We start from the raw sequence: 14867 nt of genomic DNA on the forward strand, positions 1-14867 counted from the left end.
AGCAGATCGACTTTTGTGGGCAGACTTAACATTCAAATAAATAACATGGTGATGCATTTGATTTTGCAATTGCGGATGTTAAGTATTTCGTGTAGAAATGTCTGAACGAATAAGTACCACTAAATGATGTTTAAACCTCCACAGGTGAATCATGAAAAGGGTGAACACTCATGGGGCCAAGAGAAGCAACAACACGCATTTTTTCTGATTATTATAATTCAGAGCTTCTCTCAACTCTACGCCTTGTTCTGTGTAGGGCACAACTATACTCGATAAACTAGGCAAGATAAAAATAAAAGAAGCTGCAACTTCACACAGTAGCAAAGTTGTGCCACATAACCACGAATGGGAATAAAAATCTAGAGTCCTGCCTATCCAAAAGTGTTAAATTTCAAGTAAAATGTACAATAATACTTCTTAAAGAAAATGTAGACATGGTGACACTGCATCTACTCCTATAGGCGAAAATAAGTCGAATTCGGAGGGAAACACACATACCGACAGAGCTCAGAAACTTTCAAACTTTTTGTAATAAGAACAACGATGTTGAAAACTATAAGGCATCAGAAATGTAGGCTCAAACGGTCGAAAAACTCTCTGCCGTTCCTAGCACATACATGGCGGTAGACCAGATTCAGTCGGGAGACTCCCTATTGTGCAACACGCTCTATTTATCCTTCCCATTTAGGAGATTAAAATGGAAACATTTTAGTGTTCATTGTGAACTGTGAACATTGTGGCGGTTGGAGCACGCGCAGGCCTCTCAAACAGGACTCGTAATTCTAAAACGTCTTCCCAGTGAAACAAAAAAATGGTGTGCCCTGTCGCCTTCAGCCGTTACCGAAGCTCACAGAACAGTTTTAAGCCTTAGGGGGTCATTACGACCCTGGCGGCCGGCAGTAAGGTGGCGGTAACACCGCCAACAGGCTGACGGTGTTCCGCCAGCAATTATGACCGTGGCGTAATAGCCACGGCCATACCGCCAGCCCCTCCAACATACCTTCCGCCTGTCAGTCATAATCCCCAGGGCAGGGGATTATGAGTCCCCGACCGCCAGCCTGTCCGAGGCGGTAAACACCGCCATGGAAAGGCTGTCGGTAAGGGGACTTGGGGTGCCCCTTGGGGCCCCTGCACTGCTCATGCACTTGGCATGGGCAGTGCAGGGGACCCCAGGCATAGCCCCGTCGCGCATTTCACTGCCCGAATTTCGGGCAGTGAAAAGTGCGACGGGTGCTACTGCACCCGCTGCACATCATCATTGCCGCCGGCTCTATTAGGAGCCGGCAGCAATGTTGATGTGACATTTCCGCTGGTACAGCGGACAGTAACACTGTTACCGTCCGCTGGCCCAGCGGAAATGTCAATCAATCAATCAATCAATCACAGACATTTATAAAGCGCGCTACTTACCCGTTAGGGTTCCAAGGCGCTGAGGGGGGGGGTGGGTGACTGCTACTGCTCGAAGAGCCAGGTCTTGAGGAGTCTTCTGAAGGCGAGTAGGTCTTGGGTCTGTCGGAGGTAGGTAGGGAGCGTGTTCCAGGTCTTGGCGGCGAGGTAGGAGAAGGATCTGCCGCCGGAGGTGGTTCGTTGGATGCGGGGGACGGTGGCGAGGGCGAGGCTCACGGATCGCAGTTGTCGGTCGGCGTGTAGAAATTTAGTCTGTTGTTGAGGTAGGTGGGGCCGGCGTTGTGGAGTGCTTTGTGTGCATGGGTGAGGAGCTTGAAGGTGACCCTCTTGTCGACGGGAAGCCAGTGGAGCTCTTTGAGGTGTGGGGTGATGTGGCTGTGGCGGGGTGCGCTGGTGATGAGTCGGGCTGAGGCGTTTTGGATGCGTTGAAGTCGTTGGAGGTGTTTTGCTGGGATACCTGCATAGAGTGCGTTGCCTTAGTCCAATCTGCTGCTGACGAGGGCGTGGGTCACTGTCTTCCTGGTGTCGGTCGGGATCCACTTGTAGATCCTGCGGAGGGTGCAGAGGGTGTTGTAGCAGGAGGAGGTGACGGCACTGACTTGTCTGTCCATGGAGAGTGAGGAGTCGAGGATGAATCCCAAGTTGCGGGCGTGGTCAGTGGGCGTCGGAGCTGTTCCAAGGGTGGTGGGCCACCACGAGTCGTCCCAGGCGGAGGGGGATGTCCTAAGGATGAGGATTTCTGTCTTGTCGGTGTTCAGTTTCAGGCGGCTATTTCTCATCCAGTCGGCGACTGCTTTCATTCCTTCGTGGAGGTTGGCTTTGGCGGTGGCGGGGTCGTTGGTGAGGGAGAGGATGAGCTGGGTGTCGTCGGCGTAGGTGATGATGTTGAGGTCGTGACGGCGGGCCACTTGTGCGAGGGGGGCCATGTAGATGTTGAACAGCGTCGGGCTCAGGGAGGAGCCCTGGGAGACGCCGCAGATGATGTTGTTGGCTTCTGAGCGGAAGGGTGGGAGGCGGACAGTCTGTGTTCTGCCGGAGAGGAAGGATGAGGTCCAGGCTAGGGCTTTTTCCTGGATTCCGGCTTCTTGGAGGCGTGATGGTAGGGTGCGGTGGCAGACCGTGTCGAAAGCCGTTGAGAGGTCTAGGAGGATGAGGGCGGAGGTTTCGCTGTGGTCGAGTTGGCGTCTGATGTCATCTGTGGCGGCAATGAGGGCGGTCTCGGTGCTGTGGTTGTGTCTAAATCCGGTTTGCGAGGGGTCAAGGATGTTGTTGTCTTCGATGTGGCGTGTCAGTTGAAGGTTGACGATCTTTTCTGCAACTTTCTCTGGGTATGGGAGGAGGGAGATGGGGCGGAAGTTCTTGAGGTCCTTGGGGTCGGCTTTGGGTTTCTTGAGGAGGGCGTTGATGTCTGCGTGCTACCAGCTTTCCGGGAAGGCGCCTGTTTCGAAGGAGGCGTTGACGATCTTGCGGAGTTGGGGCGCGAGGATAGAGTCAGCTTTGTTGAAGATGTGGCGGGGGCAGGGGTCAGTCGGTGATCCGGAGTGGATGGAGTTCATGATTTTGCATGTTTCGGCGTCGTCGACGTTGGACCAGGCGGTGATGGGGTTGGAGATGCTTGGGTTCGAGGTGGTGACGGAGGTGGGCGTGGTCGGGGTGTTGAAGCTGCTGTGGATGTCGGCGATCTTGCTGTGGAAAAAAGCAGCGAGGGAGTCGCAGAGTTCCTGAGAGGGCGGGATGTCATTGACGCTGGCGCTGGGGGTGGACAGTTCCTTTACGATGCGGAAGAGCTCTTTGCTGTCGTGTGCGTTGTTGTCTAGGCGGTCTTTGAAGGAGGACCTCTTGGTGGTCCTGTTGAGGTGGTGGTGTCGGCGGGTGGCGTCTTTGAGGGTTGCGTGGTTGTCCGGTGAGCGTTCTTGGAGCCATTTCTTTTCCAGTTTCCTGCAGGCGCGTTTGGAGGCCAGGAGTTCGTCGGTGAACCAGGAGGCTTTCTTGCTGGCGAGGTTGCTGGGAGGTTTCTTCAGCGGGGCGAGGATGTTGGCGCAGTTGTTGATCCATTGTCTGAAGTTGCAGGCCGCGGTGTCTGGGTCGGTGGGCTCGTTCGGCGGGTTCTGGGAGAGGGTGCTGAGAAGTTGTTTTTCGGTGACTTTGCCTCAGCTGCGGCGGGGGAGTTGGTGGCTGAGGTGGTGTGCGGTGTTTTTGTTGTAGGTGAAGTGGATGCAGCGGTGGTCGGTCCAGTAGGGTTTGGTGGTGTCGTTGAAGGTAACGTGGTCGCTGGTGGAGAAGATGACGTCCAGTGTGTGCCCGGCGGCGTGGGTTGGTGACGTGACGAGTTGTCTGAGTCCGAGGTTCGTGAGTTTGCTGATCAGCGTGGTGGAGTTGTGTTCGTTGTTGTTCTCGAGGTGAAGGTTGAGGTCCCCGAGGAGGATGTAGTCCGTGGAGGCGAGTGCGTGGGTGCTTGCGAGGTCGGCGATGGCGTCGCAGAACTGGGCCCGTGGTCCGGGGGGTCTGTAGATGAGCGTTCCTCTGAGGGTGGTGTTGGGGTCAGTGTGGATCCGGAAGTGTAGAAGCTCGGCGGTGTTGAAGTGGTCGTCGGTGTGGGTGGTGATCTTGAGGGTGGACTTGTGGATGATGGCGAGTCCTCTTCCGTAGTCATTGGTGCGGTCCCTGCGGGAGATCTTGTATCCGTCTAGGATGGCGATGGCGATGTCTGGCGCGGATGAGTCGTTCCACCATGTCTCGGTCAAGAAGGCTACATCCGGGGCGATGCTGTCGAGCAGGTCCCAGAGTTCCACGGCGTGTTTGCGTGCGGAGCGGGTGTTGAGGAGTATGCAGCGGAGGTGGTTCGGTCTGGCGGTTGTTGGTTTGGGGGTTCGTCGCAGGTGAAGTGGCAGTTGCGGCAGGCGAAAGGTGTGCTTCGGGGCGGCTTGGTAGCAGTGTTGGTCTCGGCCGTTGTTGAGTGCGTGGAGGGAAGCGGCGTCGTAGCTGAGACTGGGCGATGTGCGGTGCGGAGTGCGAGGTCCAGGGGTTCTGGCACTGGGCGCAGTCCTGGTGCGGACGGGCGCAGATGGGCGCAGACGGGCGCAGACGGGCTTGCCTCTGGCGCGCCTCCGGCGCGCCATCGGTGCGCCCGCTGCGAGTTTGCGCAGCGACCTGCATTAAGAGGGGGTGGAGGGAGGGAGGAGGAGCTGGGGGCAGGGCCGAAGCGGCGGGAAAACGGGCAAGGGAGCGGCGAGTGGGGAGGGGGAGTGAGAAATAACGCTAGGTAGCTAGAGGGGAGGGGGAGGTGGGAGGGCAGGGGGTGTAGAGTAGGAGAAAATAGTCAGGGAAGCGGGCAGATGGCGCTGGATTGGGGGCGGGGGGGTCAGAGGAGGAGGGAGACGCGCAAGGGGAGAGAGCAAAGATGCAGTACAAAGCGCACAGAGAGGACAAAAAATAACGTGACTACTATGCAACAAATACTAGGACAACCAGAGGCAGCACAAAGGGCACAAATTGAAATAACAGAGACAACGTGACTATAATGCAGTGAATACAGTGGGCACATACAGAGAAAAATGGAGAAACAAACAGACACGACAGAAGCAAACCTTACTGCCCACCACTGGGCCACAGGGATGAGGCGCAGGCGGGAGCCTGAGGGTGGAGGAGGGCCTCGAACACGGGCAGCAGCGGCAGTCAGGGACAGAGCACCTGCAGGGTGCGCGGCGGGGGTAGCGTCCTGTCCTGACAACAAGGTCAGAGAATGCACCCTCGCAGCGCAGCGACCTGCATTAAGAGGGGGTGGAGGGAGGGAGGAGGGGGTGGGGGCGGGAGGGGGGCGGGGCCGAAGCGGCAGGAAAACGGGCGAGGGAGCGGCGAGTGGGGAGGGGGGGTGAGATATAACGCTAGGTAGCTAGAGGGGAGGGGGAGGGGGAGGTGGGAGGGCAGGGGGTGTAGAGTAGGAGAAAATAGTCAGGGAAGCGGGCGGATGGCGCTGGATTGGGGGCGGGGGGTCAGAGGAGGAGGGAGACGCGCAAGGGGAGAGAGCAAAGATGCAGTACAAAGCGCACAGAGAGGACAAAAAATAACATGACTACTATGCAACAAATACTAGGACAACCAGAGGCAGCACAAAGGGCACAAGTTGAAATAACAGAGACAACGTGACTATAATGCAGTGAATACAGTGGGCACAAACAGAGAAAAACGGAGAAGAAAACAGACATGACAGAAGCAAACCTTACTGCCCACTACTGGGCCACGGGAGCCTGCGGGTGGAGGAGGGCCTCAAACACGGGCAGCAGCGGCAGTCAGGGACAGAACACCTGCATGGTGCGCTGCACGGCGGGGGGAGCGTCCTGTCCTGACAACAAGGTCAGAGAACGTTCCCTCGCAGCGCAGCGACCTGCATTAAGAGGGGGTAGGGGGAGGGAGGAGGAGCTGGGGGCGGGAGGGGGGGTGGGGCCGAAGCAGCGGGCAATGGCGGTATTCTGTCTCCCGCAGCCTCGGCGGTCTTTTTGCAAGACCGCAGAGGTTGTAATGACCCCCTTAGAGTGACACAGCACCTCTTTCTCCCACCCTGACAATGTAACCAGGGGAGGTCACCGGTCAGGGTAAGGCCCCGGTGCCTGGCACATCTTACGTTTATGGCGGGAGAAGAAAGGCAGGAGGGGCTACTGCCAATTACCATGAATGCAGTGATGTAATTGGCTCCCTTTGGCAATAGGGAGCTTCTCCTATATCGCCTGGTATCGCCTAGGCATGCCAGCCAGACCCCACCATTTAAACAAAGACCCCATCACCTCAATCCACTCCCAACATGACATTACTTCGCCTTGGACGACAAAAGCCCTTTTGTTTTGAGAGTCGTGAACTCCTGGCCGTATCTTTTATTTTAAGATAACACATAATCAAAATTCAATCAACAACACTTTTTTTGAAGTAACCCCAATATTATTTACATAGTATTCAGTCGCAGTTCCCTTTGCTTTGAATAGGCGGGCGGTGCGAGGGGTTGGGGGGTGGTAGAGGGAACAAAAACATAAAGTGAAATAAAACAATAAAAACTTACCTCTGTGCTGCCGCTACTCCATCTCCTCAGCAGACACAGACTTCCAGCCTCAGAGCAGTGTTAGGATTGGCTGGGAGTGCACAACCAGGGCGCTCACAAGCAGACTGGGAGCCTGTGCCTGGTCTCTCACAGTGCCCGACTAGAGAGAGCATAGTGCGCATGTGTGTTTGGCCGGTTCGAGACGGCTGGCCAAACACATGCGCACTGAGGGGAGTCCACAGTGCACTCCCCTCATCCCACATGGCCCGGCCCTTTCTCAACAAAAGGATAATAAACATAGTTTATTATCCTTTCATTGTAAAAGGTTTGCAGCTTCTGCTGATCACGGGGGGGTTGACACACCTCAGCCATAGCAGAGGAGCTGCCACTGATAGTATTTACAGTTTTCAGATGCCTAGCCTTAACAGAGTCCGCTAATATATCCAGGGGCCTATCACTAACTAAATTAGTTCCTGCGTATCCAAATAGCAGTGGACGCGGACAAGATCATGACTGATTGCTAAGACACCTGTCCTTGCCCCTCCCGCCGGCTATAAGGCCCAGGGGTAGGATTTACATATGGGGTAATTTCATCCCATCTCCAAAATACCAGTTGTGTGTAGATCCTGTCGAAGGAGGCCACCTGCCTGCCAGGATACCTATCTCGAGCACCACCTCTACCCACAGACTCTCAGGCTCTAACCCCCCCCATGGGCCAGTGCTGGCTTCAAGGTCTTTACGCAGGCCCTGGTGGTTGGTCCTAGGGACCAGATGCCAGCGACCACTCGCAACCCCCGAGACTCTGGATGTCATCCTCACTTCCCTGCCAGCACCCATTGGAGGGTTCAATTACCTTGCCGTACGGCTGGGGTAAGAAAAAGGTACCTAATTGCCCCCCCGTTCATGATCTCACCCCACCACCAACAAACAGCATAAAAAATATGACAAAGAAGCTTTCACAATGAATCCATCCATGCTGTAAAGACAGAACATGTTAATAAGTTATGAAACAACATAATCAAAATCCCAATAAAAAAACAGAACAGATAAGACAGGTGCTAGCTGAAAGCAAGATAGTCTAACCAAAACCATGCAATTGACATGTGCAGAGGTCGGTGGTTAGTTTTGCTGCCAAAGTGCCGCTGAAGCACTCTTCTTTTGTCGCACTCAGCGAGCGGATGCAAGCGACCTGCTCGCCGACCGCTAACCCCTTTTAAAGGGGGTGAGTCCATGGTGTCATAATCCTACACGGCCTGGAAGCACCTGAGTGCTTCCAGGGTCGCGCCACGGACGCCTGCCAACCCCAGGAGACCACAATGAGTGGATTGGGGTCACAACGCACCCCCTTTCCCCACCCAAAGCCCCAATCCACATCCAACATGACATTACTTCACCTTGGGCGACAATGACTCTTTGGGTTTGTGAACTCCTGGCCGTATCTTTTCATTTAAAAAAACTCATAATCAAAATTCAATCAACAATAGTTTTTTTACGGAGTAACCCCCATAATATTTATCTAGTATTTACAATTTTTTCAGAGGCCTAGCCTCAACAGAGTCTGCTAATATATCCAAGTTCCTTTCACTAACTAAATTAATTCCAGCGCATCCAAAGATCAGTGATTGCAGACGAGATCATGACTGATTGCTAAGACACCTGGTCCTGGTCCCTCCCTCTGGCTAGAAAGCCCATGGGTAGGATCTCCATGTGGGATCATTCCATCCCCTCTCCAAAATACCAGTTGTGTGTAGACCCTGTAGAGGGGGCCCGCCTACCCACAAGGATACCTACCTCGGGCACCCCCTCCACCCACAGACTCTCAGACTCTGCCCCCCCAAGGGCCAGTGCTAGCTTCAAGGTCTTTGCAAATGCGCAGATGGTTGGCCGTAGGGACCAGATGCCAGCGACCGTTCCTTACCCCCCACGCCCCTGAAAGTCATCCCCACTTCCTTGGAGGGTCCAATTACCTTGCTGTCCTACTGAGGTAAGAAAAAAGGTACCTAATTGTCCCCCCAGTCATGATCTCACCCTGCCACAGGCCAGCATAGTAGACTGAATATCTGGCCCTTCCCTCCTGCAGTAATTCCCCTACTGGGGACAGTGGAGCAACCATGGCAAAACGTTTCCCAGCAACATGTCATTCCCCACCTGAGAAAGATGCACCCCATCCTGGAGGAAGAAACACTCCCCTTGGATGCAGCCATGTGGGATGACAGCTAACCTCGTGGTCTGAACAACTTGGCAAGTTTATTATTAATTCTCCTAACCGAGTCATTGAGGGTTTTAACTGACAGGCTGCCTAGCCACTACAATGGGGGGATAATGTTCGACCAGGAAAGCACCGCCTGTGGACATTTCTTGGCCAGCCAACCGAATTCCATGACCACAAGCTCGAATGGCTGCCGCAGAACCAGGGGAACCAAGTCATTACCCCCTAGATGCAATATGATGACGTGTGGTTGCAGGCACCCCTGTGAAAGCATTAAGTCCAAGACCAGTCTCAGCTGAGTGAAGCGCAGCCCGCCTCAACTGAAGAAAGAAAAGCGGAATCCAGCTGTCCATGATGCAATGCCACTCTTTACATGCAGATCAGCTGCCCATTGAACATAAGAGTGGCTCATGACCCACACCTCTGTGAACCTTGCAGTTTCTGCATGAACCGGAACCCTCAGGACCTCCAAAAGAGCGCCTCTGCCACCTAGAGAGAAGGCAGCACAAAACAAGGGGGTGTGAGAATCCGGAACCCACAGCATATGCAATGTGACATACCACTTATAGCAGTCAGAGGGCAATCTGCCAATTCTTCCAACCACCGCACTCGAAAATCCCATTGCCACCGCCGCTGTTGGTGCCCCTATCCTAAATGATTGAGTACCAAATTCAGTGGCATCAAAACCTCCTGCGCACAGAGTGCCCTTGAGTACTTGTGAAAACTGGTACCTGGTTAGCGATGTGCGTCTGCATGCACCAAGACCGTACCCCGTAACCCCCAGGAGCGCAGAGCTAGGAACACCTCCAAATCATAAACTGGACAGCACACATTGCCGTGGCCTATTTGCAACAATACGTGATCAGCCTTCCCTTCCTGGTCCATTTTAGAACAAGGGAAATTGATCACCAAGGACCCCGCCCCCCACCTGCCAAAGAATGTCCTCCAACTGTGTCGCCCTTGTTAGGTCTTTCTTGTTGCTGGCCACGAATTCGCCCAATCTGAAGGCCCCATAAAAGGCTAACCTAAAAGCCACTATAAATAAGGTGACCTCCCAAGAAGATGTACAGATCCGTCCCAGGACCCCCAAAAGAGAGCCCAACTTCCCTATGTCAATGGGGCACCTAGAATCCGCCTTGGTCCCTTGTAGCCGCTGCCAATCTTTGAGGGCCCTCCTTACTAGGAAAGATTTTGTTCCGTCAAGCACCCACCGTAATTGTGAAAAAAGGAAATGGCAGGTGTGTGGCACCTAGCACATATAACCGACCTCCCACTTCCAGAAAAGCCAAAACTTATGATGCATTCATCCAAGTGGACCACCCTGCATAACCACGGAAATTAGCATAGGCCATGAAAGCCCCCTAATAAGCCTTCTTTGTCTCTGGTCCTGGCTGCCAAGAGGTCCAATAATCTTGGGCACCAATCCACCACAGATGTTCCGGGAAGGGTGCTGGGAATTCCTTTGCTTGTGGATGGTGGAACCTGAAAGCCTGCATCTTAAAACAGGATAGGGCATCAGCGGTGTTCTTCAAAACACCGGGCACATGTTTTGCTCTAAAAATCACATTTAACCTAAGACACAGTAGTGAAACTTCTTTCAACAATCTTATAATCATTTTACACCTGGCAGCCTGCTGATTTATACATTCAACCACTGACATATTGTCGGATCAGAAAATCACAGACTGGTTGTAGAATCAGACCAGATTGACAATGACACCAGAATCGGGAATAGCTCTACAAAACCAATGTTAGTCACAAGTCCAAATTGAACCCATTCTGTGGGCCACCGCTGTGCACTCCATGCCGTCCCGAGTATAGCACCAAAATCCTCACTGCCTGCTGCGTCCATAAAGAGACTTAGGGCCAGATGTAGGTAGGAAAAAATTTGCGAGTCGGAAATTGTGATTCAATGCGAATCGCAATTTCCGACTTGCAAATGGGATCCAAGAAAGAAAAGCGACACCAATTTGCGACTGATGTGTGTTGCACCACAGTTTGCGAGTTCGCTTTTTTGCCACACCATCCAGGGAGGAGGCAACAGGCCACAGGTAGTGCAGGAGGCTGCAGCTGATATGCCAGGGCCCACCACGACACCACCACAGTCCCCTCCAGAACAAGTGCAGGACATGGAGGAAGAACACACGACCCCTGGCCCTAGCCCCACAGTAAGACGTCCAGAGCCAGCAGCACAAACACTTCGCAGTCGCAGATGCCAAGTTCAGGCGGTGCCCAAGATGGAGATAGGGGAGGCAGCAATGTCTGTAGTCGAGGCATTCCTCCTTACCGGTCAGCGCCTGCAAACAAGACAATTGCGGTTGATATCAGGTGCTTTGCACAGACTTTAAAATAACATGACCCATGGCCTGGCTAATGTGAACTCGCAGTTCACAAGACTCAATGACAATGTGAGCAAACTCAACCAGTCGATCCGCCAACTAGTGACGGAACTAGTGGCTGATAGATGCAGCGCAAGGCGCAGGGAGCGCCACCTGGTCACACGCTTTGACCGCATGGAAGCGTCCATTGGGCGTCTTGCCACTAACACTACTGGCCTGTCAAGACGGACCGTGAGTCTGCAGGTCAAACTTGGCCACTTTGCTGGGGATGTGGCACAGGGACTAGGCCGCATCAGCCACGCAGTGGACATGTTGGAAGCCAGGCAGGTGGCAAGGGGCACAGGTGAGACCCCTCAGGACAGTGAGGAGGGGTCCACTATCAGCAGTGTGTTTGCAAGTGACTCACGTGTGCTGAGGAGTGGAAGTGGACATCAGGGGTCAGCAGACCCACCTGGGATGAGCCATGCTGGGCGAACAAGGAGGAGGGTGTAGGCCATAAGACAGCATGACTCAAGAGGCACATGAAGTCAACGTGTCCTCATAAAAATTGGACATGTGCAGCCCCTTACAGACAGATTTTTTCTTTCAACATTTAGTTCACTAATGAAAAGGTTTTGTTTGTTCCACTACACACCTGGGCTCTGTTTGTGTGACATCAGTGAGTGTGGTGACAGTTGCCACGTACCTGCCAAAGTATTGGGTTGCAATGTGGTCCCGTCTCTGTCTGCCTTGATTTACAATGCTTCTATCCCCAGGCTGGCGATGTGGTAGCTCTTGCTCCTCATCCTCCGAATCTGTGTCTTCAGGGGTGAGATGTAGCCCACTTCTGGTGGCAATGTTGTCTAGGATTGCGCATGCGCCAACAATCTTGAATGCTGTTACTGGGGCATACTTGAGCGCACCTCCACTTCTGTAGAGGTATCGGAATCTTGCCTTTAACAGTCCAAAGGTCCTCTCAATGACAGTTCTGGCCCGCCGATGTGCACTGTTATATCGCCTCTCATTCTCATTGCCAGGTGTTAGGTATGGGGTAAGTATCCATGGTCTTAGCGCATATGCACTGTCATCTGTTTGGCAAAAATAAGCAATGTTAGCAGGGCATGGATGGTTTCTACAGTGACCTGTGTGTATGGCCTCAGGGTGTAGTCAGCAATACCTAATAGATATCCGTCTCCAAACTCCCCACGTTCTAGGCGTTGGTGTACCCCACTGTGCCTGAAAATGTATGAGTCATGTGTACTCCCTGGAAATTTGGCTACAATGTCAGTGATGACATTATGGGTGTGGCATATGACCTGGATGTTCAGTGAGTGGGTACATTTCCTATTGCTGAAAACATATTCCAGATTTGCAGGAGGGCAGATTTGTATATGTGTCCCGTCCACACACCCTATTACATGAGGGAAGTTGGCAACTCTGTAGAAGTCCAACTTGGTGCTGTTAATTTCTGCCTCATTCCTGGGTAGGTATATGTATCGGGACATGTGTGTGAGTATGGCATCTAGGAAACATCTGAGGAATCGTGAGAGTGCACTTTGGGATACCCCACCTGCCACAGCAATCACCCCCTGATAGCTACCCGAGGCCAAGAGGTGCAGTGAGCATAGTACTTGCTCATGTGTGGGGATGGCCCTGCCGCGCATAGTCTGGCGTTGAAGCTGCGGATTGAGTAGTTCAATTAATTCTAATATTGCTGCACTGCTGAGCCTGTATTTGTCATGAATCTCCTCCTCAGTTTGTTGGAAAAGTGACTGCCTGGTTCTGTATATCCTCTCCTGTCTCTGGCTCCTCCTACTCCTCTGCTGGGCGGCGTGGACTCTCCTCCTCCTTGCTATCACATATATTTCAGCCATTTTGAGTAACCCAGATGCCTTCTGGATCTCCTTTTATACTTTGGTTCTGGTTACCACCTGCTCTGACTTAGAGGTAATTTGGGTGTGCAAAATGGGCTTTTAGCGACTAGTCGCAATTTGCGAGTGGCTTTTTCATATGGTTTGCGACTCGCAAATTGCGACTTCCTATTTGAGGGTCGCACAATGAGGTCGCTATTTTTGCGAGTCGGTAATGGCTCGCATCGCAATTTGCACTTCAGAAATTGGATTTTTGCATCCCATTTCCGATTTTGCAGTGTCGCAAATTGCGAATCGGGCCATTTGCGACTCGCAAAACTTTGCTACATCTGGCCCTAAGCTCCTCAATGGACCTGCATAGACTCAGTCATACGACAGTCCTATTGAAGTCACACAGGAAAGATTCCCAAATTCACAAATCCTCTTTCACCTCATTGGAGAGCCTAGTGTGGTGGTGTTTAACCTTCAACCCTGACATGGCTTGAGCAATGGACCGAGGGAAATTGGAATGATCCGTAGTGTGAAATTGAGCTCCCCAACCAAGCACTGCAACTGATGGAGCATGACTTTCTTCACCCTCATGCATGCCTGGATTGCTTGAGAGAAGGCAAATACTTTGTCTCTCAGAAGCCTAGACACCCCTGCCAAAGAATCTAATTAAATCCCCAAAAATTCCATCTTGGTGTAGGGACCCACAGTTTTGCCATGAACAAGTGGAGCCCCGGGCTCTCCCATAAGACTCTGAAAGACTTCCAATGCACCCACACACTGATCTGAACCAAGGGGACCAAGAATGAGGAAATCATCTGTACCCATTGGTGTTGTGCCTTGCATCTGAAAACCACTCCAAGAATGTGCTAAATTTCTCAAAGTGGGAAAAAGACACCTGCGAGCCCATTGGCATACACTTATCAAAGTAGCACTTGCCTTCAAACTGGAAACCCAAGAAATGGAAAACATCCGGGTGGACCGGTAGCAGCCTAAAGGCAGATTCAATGTCCAATTTTGACCTCAGAGCCCAAGGCCCCAGCTTCCGCAGCATCTCAATTGTCTGATCCTAAGAAGCATATCTGACTGAACAGAGAGCCCCATCAATAGCATTGTTCACAGATTGGCCCTTAGGTGCCAATAGGTTATGGATTAGTCTGCACTCCCCCAGCATCTTCTTAGGGACCACCCTTGGGGGGAGCAAACAAAATCTTGCATGGGGATTCCATCAAAGGGACCTGCTACCCGCCCCAAACGTAGCTCCTTGAGGATCTTAGTTCTAGCCACCTCAGGGTTGGACCTCAGAGACAGCTGTTTCCTACAATGGGGTGAGACTGCATAGCCTTGCACTGGTATCCTTAAACCATCCCTAAAGCCCAGATATAAGACCTGTGCGGCTGCATGGTTAGTGTATGAATTAAGCCACAAGGCCATAGCCAACGAATTAACAGTCGAGGAGACCTAACCAAAAACAGAGTCAAAATTCACAGTTCCTGTTGAATCATCAATCTTATTTCTTGCTACCCTTACTTTGTGATTTCTTGAAGCACTTAAGTTCAGGGTGGGAGTCCTGACTGCAGAAAGAACAGCAGTGTTTAAAACGGCAGGATCCCAGATGACAGGTGCATCTGTTGAAATCCCAGCAAGCCCCTTTCCTTGCCATACCCCACCCTGGATGAACCTGAGGCAGTCCCTAAGCCTGTCCGAAAGGGCTTCCTTCCACTCCCCTATGGCCGGTTTGTGTACGCAGCCACGTGGTTATATCAATCTGGTCCCATCCCAGAGTAAGCTTATCAGCCTTGGTCCTTCTAAATTCCCTGTTGTACTCCTTCCATGCAGTACCGCCATACTCATCATAAGCACCTAAAATCCTATTCTGATAACAAGCTAGCGGGGCTTCCTGATCATTGAAGCGCTCCCACAAGATGGTTTGGTAAGTTGAGAAGACCCTCACCCAGTTAACTAATGAATCTTCCACTTTCCTCTTCTAAGGGCGATGCCCACACTCCCTTAAATGAGCACACTCTTTACAACGCTTAATCTCA

Source organism: Pleurodeles waltl, chromosome 7 (genome assembly GCF_031143425.1).
Source record: "Pleurodeles waltl isolate 20211129_DDA chromosome 7, aPleWal1.hap1.20221129, whole genome shotgun sequence".
NCBI lineage: Eukaryota > Metazoa > Chordata > Amphibia > Caudata > Salamandridae > Pleurodeles > Pleurodeles waltl.